General features: G+C 41.3%; 1 long non-coding RNA gene across 1 annotated transcript; it reads left to right on the top strand.

Moving 5' to 3' along the window:
- The first annotated feature begins 11,789 nt into the window (after window positions 1–11,789).
- LOC139392484 (uncharacterized) lies at window positions 11,790–25,714 on the top strand. The gene is made up of 3 exons (XR_011629695.1): window positions 11,790–11,922; window positions 19,186–19,422; window positions 23,135–25,714. It is a non-coding gene; the product is annotated as an uncharacterized lncRNA (long non-coding RNA).
- The last annotated feature ends 306 nt before the right edge of the window (window positions 25,715–26,020 follow it).

Below are 26,020 nucleotides of genomic sequence, written 5' to 3'. Positions count from 1 at the left end.
GGGAAGGGAGGCCGAGAGAAATAATTGCTACAAAGCCTTCCTGTCAGGTATGGTGTAGGGGTGCTCGGTGCTGAGAAAGTTTAAATCGAGCAGTCTTTTACCACTGACACCGTCAGAACGCAAAGGGTAGCCTGAACCTTAATCCCCAAACCCAATTAGTGCTTCACGCATTGGATTTACTCCAAGTAAATTCTCGGCCAAGCAAATTATGAAAGAAGATGGCAATGTGTGTTCAATATTCAGCCCATCATACATTTCTACTCTACAATAAAGCATTTGGTATCAAGTCCTAATGAGGACAGAGTAGGACGAAACCGACAGAACGGGCCTAGAGAAATGCATTACATGTTTTGGCATTTTTCATATAGACTGTATAACCCCAACTTCTCCAGTAAAATACATGGAAACGGGCATGACACGCTAGAGATCATACGATGTAAATATTCGTAGTTCTTTCTCATTTTAAGTGTTGGCACCTGTTGATATTCCTCCTCAGAAACATGGCCTGTGATTTCTTATTTTCACAAGTTTGTCGTTTAAAATGATTGTTTAGCCCGAACGCATACGATAAAGAGGTTATAATTGTGCCAAATGCCTGTACAACAAATTTATCTGATCAATCAAAATATTGTACACAAATCTGCACATATCCAGAATAGTGCAGGAATTCGACAATTGAAATGCATACAGTTTACACTACACTGGCTTGTAAGGCCTATACAATTGAATCAAGTTGCATTGGTATTAAAGTCGCCTCAATTGCCTGTGTTTATTTTCTTGAACTGTGGGTACATAATATGCATACATACATATTATATTGTGTTTCTGTATTCGTTATTGTCAAAATAATTTCGTTGATTAATACTTCAACTGAACGAAGGGTATTTGGATTTAGCAAAACTCATGCAATTCAAGATTGGAACGTTAGAAAGCTTGGATCGCCCCCTTCACAAGACCTTAAAGATTTTTACTTTGTAAAATGTAATACAAGTGTAATTACTCACAGCCTTAAATGCTTGTTAGGCCTATTGTTTTGAAAATTGTAGAGCAGTTTCAAAATATGTTTTCCATTGATTTGCCATGGCCACAAACTTCTCCCTAAAATACAAAAAAAAAAAGACTCCCACTATTCTATAATAATTCAGGCTACAGGCAAGCAAGTGGCAAAACATTTTTTAGAACACAACATTGTAGAAACGAATATTAAATATAAACCTCCAGCCTACAATATAAGATCTGTATTCTATTCTATTTTATTCGACATTATGAGCAATACCTATTATGAAGGAGCTTGGCAACTATGGACTAGGCCTACACCCTTATATTTGTGGTGAAGAAGTAAATCCAGATTTTTCAGCCACATTATTATACCATTACAAGAGTGGCATCTATAGGCTACCAGCCTTTGTAACGTTGTCATTCTGAAGCACATTGTGTTCCCCATGATGACATCGTGTAGCTACGTAAAGCTCCTACACGCATGTCAGCAAATTGGGGCCTCTTTGCATTCATATTTATGAACGCATTAATTAAGCAATTAATTTGGCATTAGGGCCTACGCATCACTCTTCATCATTTCGAGAGTACTGCTATCGGGAGGAGAAACTAGTGGCCACCGACCTGCGAGCTAACATGATCCACCGGAAAAAACTACTTTTGGTCAGTGAGAGACTATCTCAAAGCAGAGCCTTCTTTCGAAATATGTTTAATGCATTGGGGAAACAGATTTTTGACTCAGAGGGACAGATTTACTGAGCGTCTGCACCAGTGCAAAGCAAATACATTTTGTTTCGTAACTTTGGTGCAGTGTTTACTTACTTATCAATTATTTCTTCAATCATGATGTACCCTGCGTTTTGTGTTGTCCCACCAATCTGTCTCTTTACTAAATAAACGGGACCATTGATCCTCCGTGAATACTGAACAGGGTTTGTGTAAGGCCTATATAAGCATTCTGCCCCGCAAGTTTTGCAACATCAGAAGTGCATCTGGGAGAGGTTGTTTCCTGCACACTTGAAGTGAAATAAAGCGCTCTCACTCCTATAAAACCACAATACATGCATTGTGATTGTTAATAGGCTATAACGTATATGGCCCATAAACATTGTTTAATTAAGATATGAATCATGAACTAAACTTATGCACCATTGCAATGTGACCATAAGCATGCATTAGATTGTTCTATCTAAGACAAGGAAATCATTTTCACAATTTGAACACACACAGACACTAAACACACACTGACATTGGAAATATAGGTCCTGGACTGCATTTTTTCTTGCGTGCAAATGTGCATTGAAGTGCAATGATGAGTACACCTGCAGTGAAGTGAAAAGCTTACTGTAAAATGTATTGGCATTTTTCATTCTTAAGGCTTTCTGAACCTTATTTTTACCGATTGCACCAAAAAAATAATATGTTTTTGCTTTTGATCCAGACGAAGGGCCTCCTTCTATTCTCCAATTGAGTGTCAAGATTAATTTTGTACTGATTAGCATATGCAAATGAATTTTTAATTGCAGGCGTAATGACTCTTGCGTGTGAGATTTTTCAACACGCCATTTTTGTTCCTGCATAGTTTACAGGAAACATTTTTTTCAATTAACAGACCTGGATTACTTTGTTATTCATAAGACATTCCTACACTTAATACGAAATAATGTAGACCTACTAAATGTAATTGTAAGTAGACCTGCAAGTCTGTATTTTTATCTGCATGTAATTGTAAGTAGACCTGCAAGTTTGTATTTTTATCTGCATGAGGCATGTACGCTACTACTGAAACGCTCTGTTGCAATTCTCTCAACGTAATGCTATTCACACAATTCCAGAACAGATTCCATGTTGATTATTTTTAACATTATATATCAAAAAGTGCAAGCGGACAGGTGCAGCCCTATGGCAAATGTAAAGGTAAGAATATATGTAGGTATCATGTGTAGCCTATTTGCAATATACATATTTGACATATAATAGACATATTTGATATCCGTGTTACAGAAATGTGTAGGCGATAATATATCGATAATATATCGCCTTGTTTCTCGGTATATAAAATACCTGACGTAAAAACTTCCTCTCGGTTGATGAATGATATAGGGGGAAGGGATTGTCTCATGTGGCGCGAGGAGGGTGTGTGCGCGCAATGGACTCCCATGGAGTCTTGACAATATGTCCAGATTTAGGGGGACAAAAGATCGTTGAGCTTTGAGTTGCTAAGCACGTCTCAGATTCTAGCTTGCCAAGACAAGGGTGGCAATTTATTAGCAGTGGTGAGAAAACTAGAAAGAGCTAGGTTGGACTTGGGAAATATATTGCAAAAGCGCATCATTTTAAGCCCTGACACACAAATATGATTGTTTATCGGGGAAATGTGATATGATTAAAAATAATTGATAAATACGAGTGGGCGTATTATGGGCAAAGTTTAAAAACAATTGAGGTATTGTGGTTTTTCAATTTCAACACCCCATGTCTGTATCTCTCTCTCTCTCTCGCTCTCTCACGCTCTCTGTCTCTCACAAGCGCGGACACACAAACACACACACACACACACATGCATAAATATTATCAAAGTTGCATTGCATTAGTAGTCTATAATTGCCACATATTTCAATTAAAAAATAGCGTACACGCCCTAAAGGGATTGGGAGTGACCTGTGCCTTTGACCCAAAGCTCTTGCACTGGCAAACCTTGTTATTGCCGGATGCACACCTCTGCTGATTTGGGCTCGTAGCCTATAGGCTATACTTTAATGTGCCTTGATGTGTGAATAACAAAAATATATTATTTGGAGGAATAAGGTCACAAAACCACAAAACCACGAGGCAACTGGTCGGTGTTTGTTCAATTTGGTTGCTTCATCTCCTTTTTAATTTCTCGCTGTGCAGATATAATTTACGGTGCCCTAATAAACGTTGTGCCACGTCTTACCTTTGCAATGTGGCTCCATGACGCCCCCCTGTATAGGTACGGAGCTATTCGTGGAAAAGAGTGAATAAGACTCTGGCTCTGTAATTTACTTTCAAACCACTACAAAATCAAACATTGTCTTAGTATTTTATCAGACGCTCTCACATTGGCTTGAGATGAGTCTAAAATATGCACAGAGAAGAATGGATCAGGTTTTCATCATGCCCAAAGTGCCTATAATCGCATTGGGAGTCTGAATCAACAAGTTTCCATGCTCAGACATCGGTGAGTATGAGGCTATTGCTTCACTAGAAGCAAGAGCAAAGATGGATCTCAGGGGGGTTGTCATTACGCACACATACATACACACACACACATGTTCTGCAAGAGAGTTCACGTTTTCATGGTTTGTATTTTTATGTAGGCCTATGTGTGTTTTCCTTGTATGTTTGGGTTGTTGATGCAATATGCCTAATTGGACAATAAAGATGTTCTGAATCTTAATCTCAATCTATTACCAGAAACAAATTAAGAAGGATATCATAGTTATGGATGCACGGAATCTGGATGATATAACAAGAGTGTTGTCCTTTACACAATGTTTAAGTCAGGTGTGGTGTCACACAAAATAAGTTCATTATCAAAATTCTCCCTTGGCAATCATATTCCATTTGTTAACCAATGCGTAAAGTCCACGAATGATTACATGATGTATTTACCACAGCATTTACCAGCCCAAAAAAATGAGTGTTTCCTAAACTGATGCGCTAGTTGTTCACAGGAAGCTGTTCAAGAGATTAAACCCGTCAGTAGACACATCACAGAATGACCACTACAAGACATATTCGATGTATGCGTAATTAAAGATAATAAGTATTTAAGTACGGTGAATTTATGTCAAATGTTAGCCTAAAATATTCTACGACTAATAGGCACCTATAAGAAGAGTGTACATTTTTTGTGTGGTTTTAGGCTAAACTGTGCAAACAGTGAGGCTGTACTGCCAGGAGGGGGTTGGGAGACATGCTAGAGTTGCCTGACGAGTGATAATGAACTTGAGACGTGCAAATTGCCATCATACATTTCTGAACAATATCTTGTCCACCACGGTCCCCGGGTTCCCATCACGCGGTCGCTGTGGAGAAACGAAGCCATTGTCCCAACCCATAGCCCATTAGCCGCTACCAAAGGACGGTTTTAGGCTTGCCCTTGGTAACCTGTGCATCGTTGTGTGCTGGAGAGAAGAAAACAAGCTTACCAAACTAAGCCCGGGAAAGAAACAGTAGCCGTATTTATAGTTTGATCTCTAGGAAAGCGTCCAACATTTGGAGAGAAAGAAATGGGGACCCCTGAACACTGATAGAGAGAAACCAACAACAACTGTGGCTGACAAAGTTGTCTCTTTGGCAGTCGAACCTCCTATTGAATAAGTAATTTATTCAAAGGAGATTTTCCTCCCCACGATCTGATTATTATGATAATCAACCGACCTAGACCCCTTTCTTGGCTCTTGTCTGCTGGTCTGGACTCGGTGCTGACGGTAAAAGCTGATTTGCACGGTCTCACCCTGGCGATCCAGTGGTCACATTCCACGAGTCTTCTGTATCAAAGAGACAGACAAAGGGAATGGGGAATGCGCGCACTTGATTCAGGCGCAGGAGTTAGTCCATAGTCGCAGGGGCCTTCATGTCAAACGAATATTGGTAACTAGACAAGATTACATGGAATTCATATAATCCCACAGGAGCCAGGGTCTAAAACTCACTCCAACCAGCCATGACAAACTTTTTAGACTTTGAAGTTATAGAGTTATTTCACTCAATATTAGAAATATATCCCAAGTGGATTATTGAAGCCCATGTCACTGATTCATATAACCTCAACCTCGTACCATTGGCATGAAATCACAAGAAAATGGACGCCATGAACAGACATAAAGGATTGTAGTAGTTTAACCTATATGAGACGAATATCTTGGACACGTGCACTCTTGAGGGCGATAACATTTACCGTTATACAAAACCATGGTTGGGAGAGATGTTGAATATATTCATATCGCAGCCAGCTTTCTTAATTTCAGAGGGGAGGGGACACAATAGAGCTGCATCGTGTCAGAGAGGCCCCTACTGTCGTGTCATAAGGGGAGGGTCTTGTCAATGCTATATGTTTTTTGGCAGGCATGTTTAAGTTCATATGCATTGTACAAGAGGAATGGCGAGCGCGAGGCACAGCGAACGGTTCACTTCGCTCTCCGCGGGGGGAGGCGAACACCATCTCTATGGGAAATAATCTCGATTATAAACAAGGGGGACCCAGCCGCGAAAAGATGAATGGATGGGGCCAGCGCGACGTCACAGCGAGCTGCAGCCATGAAGCTCAAGACCAGGCGCGAGCCAACCTACAAGCGCTCAGTTGTTCTACATCTCTTGACTCGCTTGGTTGATTGTTGTGGAGAGCGTTTGTAACCGTGGCTGGCAGACACCGGGGTGAGTATGGCATATATGATTAGAAAATGTATGTTCTGTTGCGTGCTATTGAAGCGGATGCGGACAACGCAGTCGTAATTTTGCATGCATGTATAGCATAAAACAGAACAAATAAAAGAACACGCTAGCGCATCGTTTTATCCTGGTGGGTTTGGCACTCACGGTATGCTATTCGTGCAATATCGGCCGCAATAAATGCGTCTTTGGCACCGGTTTTCCTGTATCATTCGAATAGGCTATCATTTTAAATGGTTATGCTCATTTGAAGATTGTGTATGATAATTTATATTGCACGGTGTCCGGACATTAGATAGCCTACAAGACAAAAAAAACAACTAGCCTATCCATTACAGTATGGCTTAATTTTGTAGGCTGAAATTATATTTGTAGCATATGGAAACAACCATTTCGACATATACATTATTTTGGATTTGGGCTTGAATTTAATGACTGGAAGGGCAGGCTCACAATGTATTAGATACGACACAGTTCTCTCCTTCATTACACCCAACACTTCACCTATTACAGTTTAATAGTTTTGCACAAACAAAGAAAGATGGGATATGGTCAATCTTAGGCTAGGGGGCTTGATAACGACCTCCATTACGCACCATGGAGTAGACTAACCATGCCCCTCACACTGCAAGGTTCCACATGCATCAACACAGACAGACGCAGACTCACAGGGGTAATATAACGCATATGTCATTTTACATACCATACAATTTCTACATAAATAATTCATGTAGCCAGATGTACTTATAAAACATCACAAGAAAATTGTCTACATGTCATCCGCCGTGTAATTTGCCACAGAATGTAGTCTACAATAATGTAGCCTATTATTCAACTTCTATAGTTTTAAGGACAATTCGCCTATTCAAAATGTAGGCAAGGTCTTGATCAATTGATCATTTGAGATTCGAGTCCAGATTATGAAAACGCTTAATAGCAATAGTATAAAGTACTACTACTCACACCTATAGCGGGGTGGATGGAGAATCACAAGGCCATCAAATCCGCACGTGCACGTCGAATACGCGGCCTTCTGAGCACACGTGTGCGCGTTACTGGAGCAATAGACCATGGATATGCATTTCCATTATGGTTTGTGAAGTAGTACTACATTTATATATATTGGTATGCCTGTACAGGACACTAATATATACGTTAATAATCCGCAATAGCACATTGCGTACACATTAGTTGTCATAGGCCATGGCATGATGTGTAAATAAAGAGACTGCAGAATTACATGAAATGTAACGCTTGCATTTTGCTGCCTAAGAGGAAAAAGCGAATTGGTTTTTGCACAGCCAGGTTGTTGTTTGGTTTGGTTTTATAGTTCGTGCTACATCTGGTGACGTTCTATCCATAAACGTGCGTGTTTTCTTTATTCAATTGCAAATAATTTAATGTGCACATCTCTTCCAAGCACCTAGCTGGATTGTGGGTTGTGCGTGCTGTAGGTCTGACTCGGTTTTTGACGAGTACTGTTGAAGGCCTTGTCTAAAAATCGATCTGCCTATTGCCAAATGTCTTTTAAAGAGCTTTTGGAGATGTCATCTGAGGCGTGTCCTACCTCTAGACCCGGGTACCTATCTAGCTCAGATGCCTTTATACAGATAGATTACATAACAACGCTCTCGTGAATTTTAGCCTACTATCTTGGACCATGTAGTGGTTTTATGTTGCCTCAACGTCATATCTAGAAGGGCAGATGCAGACTTGAGGCCTCGTACCTGTCTGTAGGGACAATAACAAAAGTAATATACTCAGTTGTTGACTTTAGCCGGACAGTTACCATAGGACTGCAGATGGGTTGGAAAATAAGCGTTTCTTATTTTTGTTTTTTTCAGGTTTCAATGGAGAGACATATAGGCGCAACAGAGCAGGTGGCATAGGTAATATAAATACACCACACTCCCTTACAGTCTTAATAACTGGCCAGGTATGGCTTAGACATGGACCACTTTAACTCAGTTAAATCACTTGCACAAATTCCAAATGGAAGAGACATTGTGGGACGTGTTTAGCTAAAATCGTAACTTTTTGTAGTTGGTTCGTGCTTTCCGGGATCCTTGGAACGTCCATACCCCGTTGAAGTCGACTTGTAAAATGGTTAAGGTAAGGGTTAAGGTTAGGGTTAGGTAATGGGGTATGGCTATGGTTATGGTTATGGATATGGATATTGTTGAGGTAAGGTTAAGGTTAAGGTTAGGGTTAGGGTTTAGGGTCCCAAGTATACTCGATAACACCAACCTTTTGTAATTCGATTAGCCTATATGATATTATTTGTGCATAAGAGTGCAGTGCAAGTACCCATTGAAAACTTAGTCCATTCGATTCAATAATTAAAATATTACAAATTGACTAAGCCTATGGATATTAATACTGTATCAATCATCATTTCACAAGAGAATACAGAAATTAAATGTTATTTTACTGCTTATCTACACCTTTGCGTTCATACTTGTCAAGCTCGTCATTTTTCAGTAGCAGTGGACGCTGTTGGTATAATGACGCCACAAGGTTCCAGTGTGCAGCGGTAGGCTACAGTAGCTTAGGCCCCCTGCCAACAGATTGCATCGACCGCGCCAATTACATATGATGAACATTTAGAAATGACCTCAGTTCGTGCCTCGTGCATAAGCATTGAGACCTGAGAAAACAGCAATGTGCCAATACATTACAGATAAGGTTGGATTTAATTACATCGAATCACGTCATATCTCAAAGGCATACATTGATCACTTTATTATAAAGCTATAACTACTTTCTTTGTACCTAAAATAAATCTACAGAAAATATGTGCATTGTGTATTGCTTCATCAAAAATGTTCAATCATTCCTAAGCATACATTTGAAGGACGTCACCAACGTCTTATACAATGGCGAGGAGTGATTAGGTTTGTTTGAATGAATGACTGAATGACTGAATGAATGGCTGAAAGAGATATACCCCTTGACAATTATGTGGTTGGCAAGATGCAGTAATAGACAGTCGAACCGGATCTCTCCTTGGCATGTTACTGCGCCATAGAAGCCTATCTGAATTTACCAAGGGGTAGGCCTAGGTTCAACTGTTAAAACAAGAAAACAAATGTAGTTATTTTTAACAAACGGATTGTATGATAGTTAATATGCTTATCGGGGATTTTGGTGTTGAAATCCTGGCACTGAAGGCTACTAAGAGACAAGGCAGCTGTCCACTATTGTGGTGCTGAATCTGACATGAGCTTCGTTACAGATGCGCAGTGTGAGTTCTTTGTAATCGCATCTGGTGCAATGTAGGCCTAATATGAAACATATTCTTTCTTACTTTATTTCCTTAAATAATGTGTATTATTATTACTTGAAATAAAGTTGGTCAAATGCATTGACGTTATCAGAAGGAATCGTCACAACTGCGTATCAAACTATTTGGAATTTGCACAGTATAATAATAACAGTAATAATGATAATAATATAGGTTAATAAAATAGGCTGATAAAAACAACATATTTCCAATTCCAACTCTCCACTGCAAACGATGAAATACATGTTAAATGTAATTTCTTGAAAATAACATAAAATACATGTTTTTGATTGTTTTCAATATAATGTTGAGAATATAATGTTACTTATCATTGGGTGGTAGTATTACGACTATTTATTTGATCTAATAACTGAGCAATTTAAAAACACATACTTAAAAAAACAGCAAATTATTATTATTATTTTGTTGAATTTCAAATATTAATCCTGGGATAGTATAATTCAAAATCATTTCATGCTTTATAAGTACAATCAAATTAATCACTGCGATAGATGTACTGATAACCCTTTATGCTTATATAATCAAGTCTTATTATTATATATAAGTTTATCTAATATCCATGTCAGATATCATTTCAAATGATGTTGTAACATGTAAATTCTCTCTGACAAAAAAAACACGTACAGATCAGGACATTTCTGTAACTGCATCAGTATTTTGTTTTGATGTCATTTTGTCCTTGGCAGGAAGAAATACCTTCCTGAGTGAATAGTCACTTTTTCAGGAAAGATAGTGGCATTCTTATTTCCAGCATGTGTGCATGCTTTTGTTTGGTTTGCATGTGTGTGTGCTTGCGTGCATGGGTGTATGTGCATGCACTGTATGGAATATGCATGTTTGCGAGTGCGGAGGCTTTCAAAGAACCTTGCTTTGTCCTTGTGTATCATAATGTAGTAAGAAATGATAAAGGTGGTTAGAAATCCTTATGGTGACTGGTAGATTATGAACCAAAATAAGATAGAAGACATTTTCAAGCTTGAATCCTTGTTCTAGCTGACAGTAAGGAGAGGATATGTTGTCTGCCAACAGTATGAGACTACAGGTAAAGATGTGTACACTAAAGGGGAGAATGTTCTCTGTCGTTCTCGCTCTCCCTCCATCTCTCCTGTCAGTCATTAGAACACGTATAGATGGGAGGAGCCTCGATGTGGGGCTGGGCACACAGAAAAACTTTGTGCGATGTGCCATAAATGTGTGTACTCTGTGTGTATGTGTGTGTATCTGTGTGTGTAGGTTTGCACTTGTGTGTGTTTGTGCTTTTGTGCCGTATTCTGACACCAACCTTGAACATGCCCTCCCCAATTTAGTGTGGAATCTCTGATAGATATGCAAACGCAAGAGACAAACCCTTCTCTCTGCATCTTACAGTAAAACGGTTTTAATTTAAAAAATACATTTTGGACATGGCGGGGGGTGGCGTTTGAAGCCATCACCCTCCTATGGAGCCAGTCCTTGTGAGAGACTGCCTCACCATAGGGGTGGGCGCAGGGGCGGAGAGGGGTGGTCTGGGAAGACTGGCGCCGTAACCAGTTTGGACTGGTGTTTTGATCAAGCCTCACGCTGATTATTGGGCTTTGAGGAGTCAAGGCTTTGGCTGCCATGTTATGGGCTGGCCATCCAATCAAAGACTTTGTAACAGCAGAACAGTGAGGGTGGATTGGCAGGGAAATGTTGGCAGGCCAATTGCTGATGAGTACTTTAAGTAGAGGGTCAGGAGGTTCTGGTATTTTGTGAACTGTTAAGTACACATTTGATTAAAGTTGATTAATTTAAAATAATCAGCATTTCTTACATTTTAGGTTCTGCATGAATGTGACCAGACCTCTCTATAGAACTGCTAAAGTTTACTTAGGGTGCTCTTAAATTTTAAAAGGGAAATTCAAGTCTTAATTTTTCTGATTGTTTATACCGTCTTTTTCCTGATTATAGGTCAGAATCTGGCCAATGCATATCACCTGTGGCACAAGAGGATGGGCAGCCTTAGGGGTTGGTTGTTATCTTTGGTTATCTAGCTGTATGAGTGGTGTACATTCTTCATAAAGCTAGATAACCGAAAGTAACAAGAATCCCATTACGCTCCTGAAAGGCACCAAGATCCCCAACACATATCCCCCATGCTGCACCACCCCATTCTACCAATCACAGCAAAACAAGCAACGAAAATGGCTGACATCATAGGACACGGAAGCAGAAGAAAAAGTCAAGTAAGTCGTGTGATGTCATCCAATTACACAGGTTTATGTGTGTATGTGTACATGTGTGTCTTTTTAGCTCAGCTTGACAATTACAACTATCTGTCTCTGTTATTGCGTCAAATATATCACAATTGCCTTTGAGAATTTTAACAGTAGATTTGAGAGTTTGAGTATTTGTTGAGTTTCTTATAAATGTACGTCTTTGAGTATTCACATTTTTGAGGCATTGAGATTTTCCCCTGAGCCGTAGAGTTGGGAAATCCTGATCGCTTTGAGATTGATCTCTAAAAATAATGAGTTATACACAATGCCATACACATATTTCCTCATATTTGCACATGGCCGATGGCATTGGTCCCTCGCAGCCCGGTTGGTCCAACAGGATCACTTGTAATCTAATAATCCCCCGATCCCTCTGTGTGGGGCTGCATGCAGCAGCTTATCTTTACGATCACATGGCCAGCAGTGGTGGGCGGGTCCCAAAGAACCAACACCAACCTGAATGGTGCTGACTGCGGACTTTGTCGAAATGCTTAACAAATTGGCCAGTCAGTAGCTGCAAGTAACACCATCCTATCACTGTAGCAATTCTGTACTCGGCTGATGGGTTTTTAGTTAAGGCTGTTGGAAAACAGGTGAAATGAATAGAAAGTATGGTTGCTGATTATAGCATCTAATGTCATACGTTATTTGGATTGTGGAAGTTTACAATGGACTTTTTAAATTAATCTCATGATCATGTCCCCTGCCAGCACATAGTCGAATAGACAGATTTGTTTGAGGCCAGTTTTGTTAAGCTAGACGGTTGTTTATTTGATTTCTCCCCCTCTTTCTTTCATGTGGGAAGGTGTTTGATTTTGCTTTTGTTTGGGTGTTTGATTTGAGGTGACAGTTGGCTTGGTTGTGAATGTGCCAATGGCGAAGCCTCCATTGCATGAGGTGCTACCATGTGGAAAGGCCTGATGGATCTTGTTGAATGCCACTGTGTACGGCTCTGTGGAGGAGTGGTCCGAGGGCAATCAACCAGAAACTGCCCCAGTGACAGAGCCATGAGAGACGGAACAATCCGGGCCTCAGCCCATAGTGGGGAGTAATTGGTCAATCAGATCTTCACACCTTCAATCAGCCATCAAGGCAATGATGTTGATTTCTTTTCAACTAGAAAAAGAATCATGTCGAGTGAGGCTTCTAGTATGATTTTTCTGTCTTTCGGCCAAATCAGCCTTCCATAGCTTCAAGACATTACAGAGAAATTGGAGAGTAAATTGTATACTATAGCACCAGTATGTTTGAAAAACATGTTATTCATCTGGTGATCAATGGCCTAAACCGGGTTTCAATCACATGTACTCAGCTAAATTTATACATTTGAATTCTGCTTTGATAACAAACACAATGTTGACTCCAATATGGCACGTTGGACTAGACTGAAACGCCTGTTGGAGCGTTTGTATAGCAACAACACTCACAATGTCAATCTTAGCGGGTTGTGCAGCGGTCCCTGCCTGCTGCATTGCAGGTGCTGAGTGTGACATTTGAGCTCAGGGCTCAGCGAGGGAGCGAGAGAGACGAGGGCCTTGACAGGAAGTGACAGGTGGTGATGTCACCACCTCCGGTGGCACAGTGGTACCTGGCTCTTTGTCTGTTTTCCCTGGCTACTGTCATTACCAACAAAATAATCCAGGGGAACTGGAACAAGGCCCCAATGACTGTTCTTGGCTGTTATCTGTGGTTTTATATACATGCCATTGTGGCTGTTCATGTGACAAATTGGCTTTTTACAAAGTGTTATGCAAGTCAAATTTGATTGAATGACAACATTTCTAGGTAGAGATTTCAGCAAAGTTAGATTAGCTTTCTGACATCAGTTTGTATTTCTTTTTCAGGCAGTAAAAACATTTTTTTTTCTCCAATTAGCTACGGTTTGTACGATAAGCATGAATACTATTTGAAGAAACGATGATATGATGTCAGTAACAGATGCCCATGAAGATGTGTGCACTGGTGCAGCTGTTTTGTTTGTGGCGATAAGGAGGATAAATGTGTGTGGCACAGTCATATCAATAACAGTCCACACTAGGGACCCTAGAGTACAGTTGCAAAACCAGGAGTTCTGGAACACCAGGGAATTCATTGAAAGTTCCTGGAATTTTGCAACCCTACCCCAGAGGAAAGACGGCCTTAGCACTGCCTGCCTGAAAATGGCACAAAAACAGGAGTTCCACAAAACCTCCAGGACTCTACTGTAGCCCTGTCTGGAGTGGAGGCAGGGAAAGAGAGAGGGGGATAAAGAGAAAGGATGGAGGGAGGGAGAGGAGAAAGGAAGGGAGGCAGAGAGAGGGTTTGGTGGATTTGTCTTAGCTTTCAGGCACTAGGCAAGCAGATTTAGACTCCAAGTGTCAAGTAGAAAAGCAGGCATTGTGGCCGGGCCCTGACGGCCCCACACCATTAGACTTTACAGTCAATAGAGCTAGTCCACTTGTCACAGGGAGACAATGGGCTCCTTTACCACCATTTCAGCACCTCCGGGTCCTAACAGCCAGACAGGTTTCTGAAAAAGGCCCAGTGATTCTTACCCCTTTTATCTGCCTCCTTTTCTCTCAACAGAACACACCAACAGAGTTTGGAAAATGGCTTCACTGTTGGGCTGGTACAGAGGGGCAGACGTTGCCATTTCTAAAGTGGCCCCCGCCTCCCTGTCGCTCACAGAGAAATTAATGTATTTCAGGCGTTTACAGAAGTCAATGGACCCACCCAGACAAAGGAGATCAAGTTTGGTAACTTAGCAGTAACAGGTGTACTTTGACTTGGTTCGGACCACACCGGAGTTGGGTGCTATTGTTGGACCCGTTGTTCTGTTTCTTCCCTGACAGTTTCGACTTGTGTGGAGATAAAGATGGAACTGCTTTACGGCCTTTGACAATCTGCTTTATATGTTTCCTCTTGGAAGTTAGTGCTGGGAGTTTGTTTGGCCTAGCTGTCCAAGATCAGTCTCTTATCATTTCTCAGTCTTTGAAAATGCTTCTCAGTTTTGCTACAATTCATCATTGATTTGCCAAGAAGTCTCCAAAGGAAGACAGGAGTTATGTTTAGATCTCCTTCCACTGTTGCCCCAGGGAGCTAGTGAAGGGTAAACAATCCAAATAGGGAAATATCAGAAGGATTTCAGAACACTGTACATTCTAGCATTTAGAACAATGTGCTCAACTGGTAATGCTTTAACATAGGATGCATTGTTTGAAAAAAGCTAATAATTTTCTGTATATTTTAACAGTTAGGAAAAAGAGCCTATCAACAATAAGATAAATATTACATTTTCAGAAGTTTGGCAAATATTGCACAAACTGAAACAAACTATTTCAGTCTTGAACAAAGCTTTTGGACAGAGCCTGACAGAGCCTCAGTCCACAGAAGGCCATTCTGGTGAAATGACTTGTCAGAACGTCATGTGAAGGGGGTGTTCAGACCGAAGCTGCTATGGCAGACATTGTCTTGTTCTCGCTCACACACCTACGAGTCCAGAGTAAGCACACAATTTCATTGTTCCCTGAGCTGTTAATATCAGAGGCTTCATAATGGAACCCATTCGCCGGCCCACTTTAGTGCCAATGGCAGAAAAATGTCAAGTGCCAATTAGGATAGGTTTGCCAGATAGTGGTACCCCACCCCCTCTACTACTGCCCTTCCCTTCCTCCTAACCTACTCTCTCATACTCCAAGGATCTTCCCTTCACCCCTATCCCTACTCCCCCATTACAGCCTACAAAATAGTGCCTCCCTACTGGCACCCTGAAACAAAAGCTGCCTCCTTCCTCTAGCCTGAGAGTGAAAATAGATAGCAGCTCTCTCCTCCCCGATTAGTCTGCGCTCTTCGTTGGTTCACCAAATGTCATGTATAGGCTAGGCTGGTAGCTAGTTAGTAGATTCCAACCCAGATTGGTGGAGTTAGTTTGTAGCTCTTGGGCTACTTGCATGTGTAGCTTGGCCGGAGAATGACATGGAAAAGCACCACTGCAATATGCTTGACTATTTAGTGCTAAAATAATGCAAAGGCTAACATAATAGCTCCAGCAACCTATTCATCAACCTAGAATGTTGATACAATAGCTCCAGCAACCTCTTAATCAACCTAGCATGTTGATACAATAGCTCCAGCAACCTCTTAATCAACCTAGCATGTTGATACAATAGCTCCAGCAACCTCTTAATCAACCTAGCATGTTGATACAATAGCTCCAGCAACCTCTTAATCAACCTAGCATGTTGATACAATAGCTCCAGCAACCTCTTAATCAACCTAGCATGTTGATACAATAGCTCCAGCAACCTCTTAATCAACCTAGCATGTTGATACAATAGCTCCAGCAACCTTTTCATCAACTTAGCATGTTGATACAATAGCTCCAGCAACCTCTAGCTGCAGCAACCTCTTCATCAACCTAGCATGTTGATATAATATCTCCAGCAACCTCTTCCTCAACCTAGCATGTTGATACAATAGTTCCAGCAACCTCTCCATCAACCTAGCATGTTGATACAATAGCTCCAGCAACCTCATCATCAACCTAGCATGTTGATACAATAGCTACAGCAACCTCTTCATCAACCTAGCATGTTGATACTGTAGCTCCAGCAACCTCTTCATCAACCTAGCATGTTGATACTGTAGCTCCAGCAACCTCTTCATCAACCTAGCATGTTGATACTGTAGCTCCAGCAACCTCTTCATCAACCTAGCATGTTGATACTGTAGTTCCAGCAACCTCTTCATCAACCTAGCATGTTGATACTGTAGCTCCAGCAACCTCTCCATCAACCTAGCATGTTGATACAATAGCTCCAGCAACCTCATCATCAACCTAGCATGTTGATACAATAGCTCCAGCAACCTCTTCATCAACCTAGCATGTTGATACTGTAGCTCCAGCAACCTCTTCATCAACCTAGCATGTTGATACTGTAGCTCCAGCAACCTCTTCATCAACCTAGCATGTTGATACTGTAGCTCCAGCAACCTCTTCATCAACCTAGCATGTTGATACTGTAGCTCCAGCAACCTCTTCATCAACCTAGCATGTTGATACTGTAGCTCCAGCAACCTCTTCATCAACCTAGCATGTTGATACTGTAGCTCCAGCAACCTCTTCATCAACCTAGCATGTTGATACAATAGTTCCAGCAACCTCTTCATCAACCTAGCATGTTGATACTGTAGCTCCAGCAACCTCTTCATCAACCTAGCATGTTGATACTGTAGCTCCAGCAACCTTTTCATCAACTTAGCATGTTGATACAATAGCTCCAGCAACCTCTTCATCAACCTAGCATGTTGATACAATAGTTCCAGCAACCTCTTCATCAACCTAGCATGTTGATACTGTAGCTCCAGCAACCTCTTCATCAACCTAGCATGTTGATACAATAGTTCCAGCAACCTCTTCATCAACCTAGCTACCTAACCTTATGATGAAGTTTCACAACATTTGATCCCATACAGCCAACCATCTGTGACTCCAATTGCATATTTTAGACAACAATCTCCTTCTAGGTCACAGCCTTTCTACCACTGTATTAGATTATATTTTCACATGATCACATAACCTTTCATGTGGTTTTGGTAGGATTTACAGTACATTTTGGGATATTTCACATGATTACATAGGCCATGCCCTGCAAACAAAATGTCCCACAGTCACAATGTTTTCAATTTACATATTTTACACACATGATTACATTGTTTATTTATTTGTGTCCTCCCCTGGGATATGAACTCACAACCTCTTGGTTCAAGGCATTACGTATGATCTTCCTGCTACGCCACCATGTCTGTGCCAATAACTGATTTTACCTCTATTCCTATACTTTGGACTTCAAAGTAAATCTCAGCTTTGTTAAAAAAAACAAACACTCAATAATAACTATTATATTTATCATTGTGATTCAGGAGTAAGTAAATAATATGCCCCACCAACATATTGTCAACTATATAGAAAACCCCCAAATTGATGAAATAAGTAAAGGAAATCAATGATGAGATAATAGTCAGATTAATTTAGAACTAAAATAGCAGCGTAGATGGCACTCTTGAGCTAATTGCAGAGATGCATTGTAGGTAATTAATCTGTGGAGGACTTCTGAGAATACTACAGACTTTGTGACACAGCAGAAAGATCAGCGTACTCCAAATATAGAGAGTGTGATTTTAAATCCAAGGTGCGTCCCTAAGTGATCAAATGTAATCATATCGATTAAATATACAGTATTACACTATTTTATCTGAACAGCGTACCACTTACCTTAAAACTCCAATATTATTTCATAAATTCCCTTACAAAAAAAACATGAAAAGAGACACGTGAGATTAGTTGTTCACGTGAAACATTATGTTCACATGTATTACATTTAGAGTTCACATGTTAACACCACCTTTTCACATGTGTGGAGAATAAAGTTTTCACCTCACGTGATTTGCAGTAAAAGCAACATGTGAAATAAGCAGTTTCACATTGTGAAAACATTTTAAAAAATGTAAAAAATGTTGCATCCCCATGTCACATTTCTTTCACGAGATCATGTTTTCGCGCGTGCTCAAATGTTTTCACATGTGTAGCTTCACATTATCACATTAACTTCACCACAGATCACGTGATCACATGTGAAATTCATGTGTTTATTCCATAACAGAGCTCAAGTTCTTGTTGCGTCCTTGAATGAAAGTAAAGACATTTATTGTGGAATGGCTGAAAAGCCTGCGTTAGCTGGAGCAATCTCTTTTCTTACTATTGCAGATGATGTGAGTCTGAACTTAACTTCATATGAAACTTGTGTGATATCAAGTATGATGTTAAAATATAGTGCAGTCAGAAAAAAGACAAGACATCTTTATAATACAAAAGGTAATCTTGTTTGTCCAATTGGGGCCACTGTTGTTCCTCCACATACCATTTACCTAACTTACCGCCTCCTGCCACTCAAAAGGATTTCCCCCCTGTTCTTTTTCTCTTTCATTCTTTCATTCAATCTCTGTGTCAATTTTTTTTCTTCCCAGTCTTGATTCTCAGATGGTTGGATCTGATTTGCACGCATTTGCATAATGAAAGTCATTTGCATGCTCAGGGGCAGACTGTACCATGAGAAAAGACATGAAAAGGTGTGTGTGTGGGTGCGTGTGTATACGTACACATGCATGTATGTGTATCTCGGCTGGTTAAACTGCATACTCACATTTTCTCTTTTTGCCTCATATTTTTCCCTATTCTTATTTTTTGTGCAGACTACCAACACCACCATGACAGAATGCTGGCAAAATGAGGCTGAAAAACAGGGAGAGGAGGAGAGGTTGCTGTTGACTCTGACTCCCTCTCCTCCATATCTCCTCTCCCCTTCTCCCCTCCCTCGCTTCATCCTCAGCTGCCTTCCCCATTCTCCTGTACCGTGAGACGCAGCCCACGCCACCATCTTAGGACGACGCTCGCTGGCATGAAATGGAAGTGAGGACCAGAGAGAGCAGGTAACAACAACAGCCCTGCGCCCGCCATGCTGCATCACGCCTCCATAACACCACCACCATCACCCCATCCTTTCCTCCTCCTCCGGACCCTCCCTTCTCTCTCGCTCCCTCCCTCTGCCAGGCTGGCCTTGCCTTTAAGCACCTTAGATGTGTTTGCTAATTGCAGAAATCACGAGACGCGTTGATGGAGGGGGGAGGAAGGCTGGGGTTTTTGTGTGTGTGTGCTTGCATTAAATCCCTCCTCGCTCTTGCTCTCTCTCAGGCATTCAGTGGGCATCTGTGCTCTGAACAGCCCAGTTTTCTTCCCGTTTGGGAATTGTTGTGCCATCCTCTTCACACACGCCCGACATGGCGGCGGCTGCCATTTTGGTTGAAATACGCGGGCCGTATTCCCTGGTCAGAATAACTGAGACATAAATGTTCCACATTTAGCATATTATATAAGATAGTTACACCCAGAGACTATTAACAAATATTAGCTAGGGCTATATTATATCATCACTATTCTTATTATCATTAGTAATCAAAGACAGAGTACGCTTTTTGCAATATTTATTTTTATCAAGTCTTATCATTCCTTTTTTGTAATTAATTATCCTGATTTCCTGACATGTATAGATTTACGCTAATGACTGTTTAGTAAAACATTCTAAAAGCAGCTCAGAGCATCTCTTTAAAGGACAGAACTGTGACGTCCACGAGTCAGTGAATATGCTACTCAGACAGACACTGCAGTACAACACCAACACATAGCGAAAGGGACCAGGAGAGAGTGAGTGTGGCTGAGGGACAGAGAGAGGGAGTGAGAGAGGCAGAGGCCGAATGAGAGTATGATAGCGGGGTCTCAGTAGCGGAAAGCTGTCTTTGTGTTGGTGGGTGAGGTGTTGGGGGAGCTGGTGCTGAGACAAGTCGTGTATTGTTCTCCTAAGCAAGCTTGTTGTAGCGACTCCTTTATTCCGAGCAGAGAGCTGCAAGTTTAAAAACCGCTTAATAACCAAAACACCAATTAGAGTCGGCTGGGTCCTATTAAATAAGGCAGCCGGTAAACAATGTGTGCCATTGTCCGTGCCTCACGGAGAGAACTCCCTTTGTTTGTGTCTGCGTACTGGAGGTCGAGACAGTGCTATGGCTAAGATACTGTACAGTGCCAGAGAATTGCTAATGGATAGGCTACTGAGGTACTACCCATGCATATGGACGGTGAAACACTAGAGTGCTATTAAGTCTGTCTCGTCGCCAATCCCGCCAAGGTATTCCGCTGCATGAGGTCTACAGACACATTGCTGTTAGGACTAGACATAATGAATTTATTAAGGTTATTAAAATAAATTATAGCGTCTGATTAAGCCAAATGTGGAGAGAGAAGAAAATCATGACAAAACCACAACATTCACATTGGAGCTTCATCGGACCATTAGCTGGTAGCAGTTTTTAATTAAAGTTGTTTTTGTCTAAGTTTCTATGTTGGGGAGCCAGTCTAACAAAACATCGCATGAGAACCTTAATAGTAACAGTGTCTAATTTAATGAAAACCCACTAATCACGGGCAGTCTCTGTAAACAGGTGGTAGATTGAGCAGGGGCCACGGCCATTCTCAATTTACTGTGTAAATTATGCAGAGCCCAAAACAATACAAACAGTAGACAGTGGAGTGGCTGGCGTTGGGTAATGAGATGATGTGTGGCCTGTGCGGGCTGGGAGCGAGGCGAGTCGAGGGGGTGGGTGGGCACAGTCAGCAGCTTGCGTCTGAGTGTGCGGGTCTGGAGGGCTGGAGTTTGGGCAGGGGGCAGACACTGTCCCGTCTGCACACACCCCTCCTGCCTAGACTAGAGGGTGGGGGGAGGCAGCTGGGACCTGGAGCACCCTCCCCCATACCTCCAGCAAAAGCTCCAGTCTTGGGAACTTTTGTGGAAGGCAGAGGTCCCCCCAATATTGGCACGTAGGGGCCCCCTAAAGTCTGGCTGTGTCTGTGGCTCCCACTCACCCCCTCCCTCCTGTCTCCCCACAGCCTCCCAACCCCAAACCTCCCTCCCCACTCCCTGCCTCTCTCCCCAATGTGACGCTGGGGGCCTGGGAAGGACTTGAAGTTCACGGCCAGACCTCCTATTGAGCTGACAGGCTGACTGTTTGCTCAATTCGACTCCCTATTCAAGACTGAGCTAGAGGGGGAGTATAAGGGGTGTAGGGTGGGGGTGTTGGTGGGGGGGACACCATAGCGCTGTGACTATTCATTCAGAGGGAGAGACAAGTGAATGGAGAGAGAGGAAAGGCCAGGCAGAAGATAAAGGGTAGAAGGGAGGGAGAATAGACAGGGTGCATAAATAAGAGTGAGGATTCCGTGCACAAAGTTTGCTCTGAGCAGTGTGTGCCCCCTCTCACACTCCCTTAGACTCTTAATTACCAGAGTCCTCCACTCTACTCTCTCCCCCTCTTTCTCTTTCTCTCCTCCTCTCACAATCATTCTCATCGTCCTCTATGTCCCCCTGTCCCCCTGGTTTTATTGGCCCACATGCTGGGGTTGTAAATTTACCATTAACTAGCTCATTCACCGTAGGCCACTCAACAAAAACAAGACCATGATTCCCAATAACTCAAACCGACACCAATACCCTAAACCCCTTTTGTGACTCCACTTCTGTCTCATTTTACGTTTAATTAGAAATGTCCTTCCTTGACTTGTAGTTAGCCCATTGACATACAGTACAGTTTAAACTGCTATCAAGATGCTAGCTGGCATGGCTAACATGATTCTGGCTAAAAGCTAATATGGCTAACATAATTCTAGCTAATAGCTAATATGGCTAACATGATGCTAGCTAGTTAGCATGCTGGCTCTACCCAACCCAGAAAACCGCAAACTGGTTAGCCATGGTTCTCTATATACTCTATGACCCTTGGGTAAGATTTTAAGTTGCTTGTCTGAGTGGCTCTAAAATAAAAGGGCCCCCAGCTCTCAGAAGTCCCTCAGTCTCAGCTCCTACAGCTTAGGGTGTGTCACATGCTTCCTCTTTGCATTATGGCCCAGTAGTGTACCAGGCTCCCAACAGTGGCTTTCAACTTCACCCTCAATCCCCTTGGCAAGCTGGCAGTCTGCGCCCGGCACACAGAGCCCAGGCTTACCTCAGCTAAAACCAGACCAGGCGCACCTAAGGCCACTTGTCAGAAACTCCCTGATGGTTTTTGCTATATGAAAGAGACTTTCCGTTCACTAGAAAAGATTTTAACACATAATGTATTGGCTTTATTGTGAGTTTGTTTTATTTATCGTGATGTTTTAACCAGTGGTTGGAACCGGTTCAGGGAACAGAACCGAAAACCAGAAAATAACAAAACATGTCAAGGAACGGAACAGAAGCGCTATTTTCAAATCTTGAAAACTGGTTAATAATGTTATTTTTTGTTCCAAAAAATCCCTAATGTCTAGTATATAATTCTGCAATTCAGTGAAGTTCTGATGCTAGTAATAGCCTATACACAATCCCCATTTATGTCATGATGCTCAGCGCTTCAAACCATGCTCCTCCATGTTCACCCATTTCTCTCGCTCTCTCCCCACCTGTGAAAATTCAGTTGCATCATCTCTGACCAATTAAACATGTAGCCTGCACGTTCCATAGCAAGAACAATAAATATAGGGGTTCAGTTCGGAATGATTGGAAAATAATTTGGATCCCAACCCCTGCTTCTAACATACTATATTTTTTTCCTCCAGGCAAATAATGGTCCAGAACACTGGAAGAGGGCAGAAATGACAGCGAGCAGTAATCCATTGGGAGAAGAGAAGTTGCCCACAAACTACCAACCCATCCCTAGTATTTGCAATGGAACAGGCCCATTACAACAATGTTTGTCCACTACACTCCGACTTGTGCCACAACATTTGAGCATCAGAGCACTTTAGCTGCCTCTGACATGTGGTTGGACCTCTGGCCTGAGTTTAGTTATCCAACAAGGGCCAATCAGGATTTGTTTTCTTTCCTTTCATTAAGCCAATAAGAAAGTGGGGTGGTGGCATGGAAAACAAGAGCAAATATCTCAGGATCCAAGATGAACAGAGAAGTACTGATTCTTGGATACACTGTGCTATGAATGAGAAACATGACATGTGCTGTGTACCTACAGTATTTGCTTGCAGCCTCAATAACATCTACACTGAGTGTCCAAAACTTTAAGAACATCTGCTCTTTCCATGACATAGAATGACCAGGTGAATCCAGGTGAAAGCTATGATCCCTTAATGATGTCACTTGTTAAATCCACTTCAATCAGTGTAGATGAAGGGGAGGAGACAGGTTAAAGAAGGATTTTTAAGCCTTGAGATAATTGAGACATGGATTGTGTGTGTGCCATTCAGAGGGTGAATGGGCAAGACACAAAAATGTAAGTGCCTTTGAACGGGGTATGGTAGTAGGTGCCAGACACACTGGTTTGTGTCAAGAACTGCAACACTGCAGGGTTTTTCACGCTCAACAGTTCCCCGTGTGTATCAAGAACGGTCCACCAGCCAAAGGACATCCAGCCAACTTGACACAACGGTGGGAAGTATTGGAGTCAACATGGGCCAGCATCCCTGCTTTTCAACACCTTGTAGAGTCCATGCCCCGACGAATTGAGGCTGCAACTCAATAGTAGGAAGGTGTCCTTAAATGTTTTGTACACTCAGTGTGTGTTACATGTGAGGAAATTTTCCTTGCAATACAGATTCTTAGGTGCAAACATTTCTATAATAGCATAGAGCACTTTACTACTACTACTACTACTACTTTAATTTAAAGTAAATAACAATGTATGAATAGAGTCCATGGTGTTTCATGGGAATGTTGTATAACAAGCTATATAAATAACATAGACCTACCTAGATCAAATGGGTTAGAATTTTTGCCCATTTTTGTGTTTATATTTTATTGTTTACTAGTTGCTCTGACTGACAGACACATGAATGTGAGACCCACGGCAGCAGTGAAGAATACTGCACTGCGATTGGACGGCTCCGTGTGTCATATGACACAGAGGCGAATGGGAGAGCTGTTGTCTTTATACTCTATGCAACTGTTTTTGGCCTGCTACCAAATATATTGGGCAAGCCTTCAACTGAATTATTTTTGGGCGAACAATCTCATGAAATATTACACTGTTTGTTCAGTTTTCTCTTACCATGTAGGTTGTTGTTGTGTGTGTGTGTGTGTGTGTGTGTGTGTGTGTGTGTGCATGTGTGTGTGTGTGTGTGTGTGTATGTGTGTGCGTGCGTGCGTGCGTGCTTGCGTGCGTGCGTGCGTGTGTGTGTGTGCGTGCGTGCGTGCGTGTGTGTGAAAGAGGGAAAGAGTGAACGTTAGAGAGAAAGTTAGACATTACAGATGAACATAACACATTTGATTTATAAAACAAATTGTGGAGAGACATTTTAGTTTGAATTTTTCAATAACAGAGTTGAATATGCTGGCCCTAAGCCTCTGCCAACGCAAATCAGTGTAGGAATTACACATCTAATATTCTTGATGGCAGAGCTCTGTTTGATCAGCAGTGCGGTTTATAAGGAGTAAGCTAGGCTGCACGGACAGAACATTCTAAACCACTTAAGCTTTCCAAGTAGGCTTTGAATGCAGTAGCCTGGCTTTCCCTAGCAAACCACGTCAGCGTAATACAAGGTACTTTAGAGTAAGACATGATAAATACAGAGAATTCAAAGACTTCCTTCATTTCCTGTCCTTGACATTATCGCACAGATACACACACACACACACAATACACATGCAAGCAAATGCAATAATGCAAGCACTATCATAGACTAGTTTGTTTTATATAAATTTTCAGGAAGTGGCAAATTTTTATTCCAATTGATAATGTATGCAAATCTTTTAAATATTCATTTTAACAATCTATTCAGCGCTTGTGCAATTGAGTTGAAGGAGACTATCTTGGTCTGATTTTGTAAATGTATTATTTTGATCATCTTGAGCATCACAATGCTATATTATTACATCTGCCTGGATAAGCTTGAAATTGAAAAACATTTTTAATCCGTAACTAAAAGTCACTTCAGGGAAGGCTAAAACCAGTCTATCCGCATATAATCAACAAATTGTGGTCGCTGAAATGATTAAATAATTATTTGTTTCTTGTTTTGTTTTGCACCGAGATGAAATGTCTATTCAGATATTTTTAAGCAACCGATGTTGTTTGTGTTATGCAATCTAGTGTGTATTATGTAATGCTAGATTGCACTGAATGAACCACGTGCCTTTGTATGAAAAACAAACTGTGTCCTGTCATGGATTAGTAATAAAAGTTTACATTGAAAACAAACAGAAAACAACAGTTTTGTTCTATTTCTGTCCATCTTCATGAATCTGTTGGCATATAAGAAAGAGAAGGTGGAAGACTCACCAAAAAATCACTGACAGTATATCACAAGACATACTTGCCCTAATTTGAAGCGGTTAGCAGATTTACTGATAACTCAGATCCAGGACTGGAAAATTCTATTGCCAAATTCCACAGGATTAAGGATCTTATACGTTTAGTATTGAGCTACTTGATATCACAATAATCATCATAATAGTTGTGATGAAATGTCAAATCTTCAAACAATTCCAATTCA

Source organism: Oncorhynchus clarkii, chromosome 3 (assembly GCF_045791955.1).
Source record: "Oncorhynchus clarkii lewisi isolate Uvic-CL-2024 chromosome 3, UVic_Ocla_1.0, whole genome shotgun sequence".
Lineage (NCBI taxonomy): Eukaryota > Metazoa > Chordata > Actinopteri > Salmoniformes > Salmonidae > Oncorhynchus > Oncorhynchus clarkii.
Note: the sequence above shows the minus strand (reverse complement) of the source record. Positions and strands in the feature narration are given on the sequence as shown.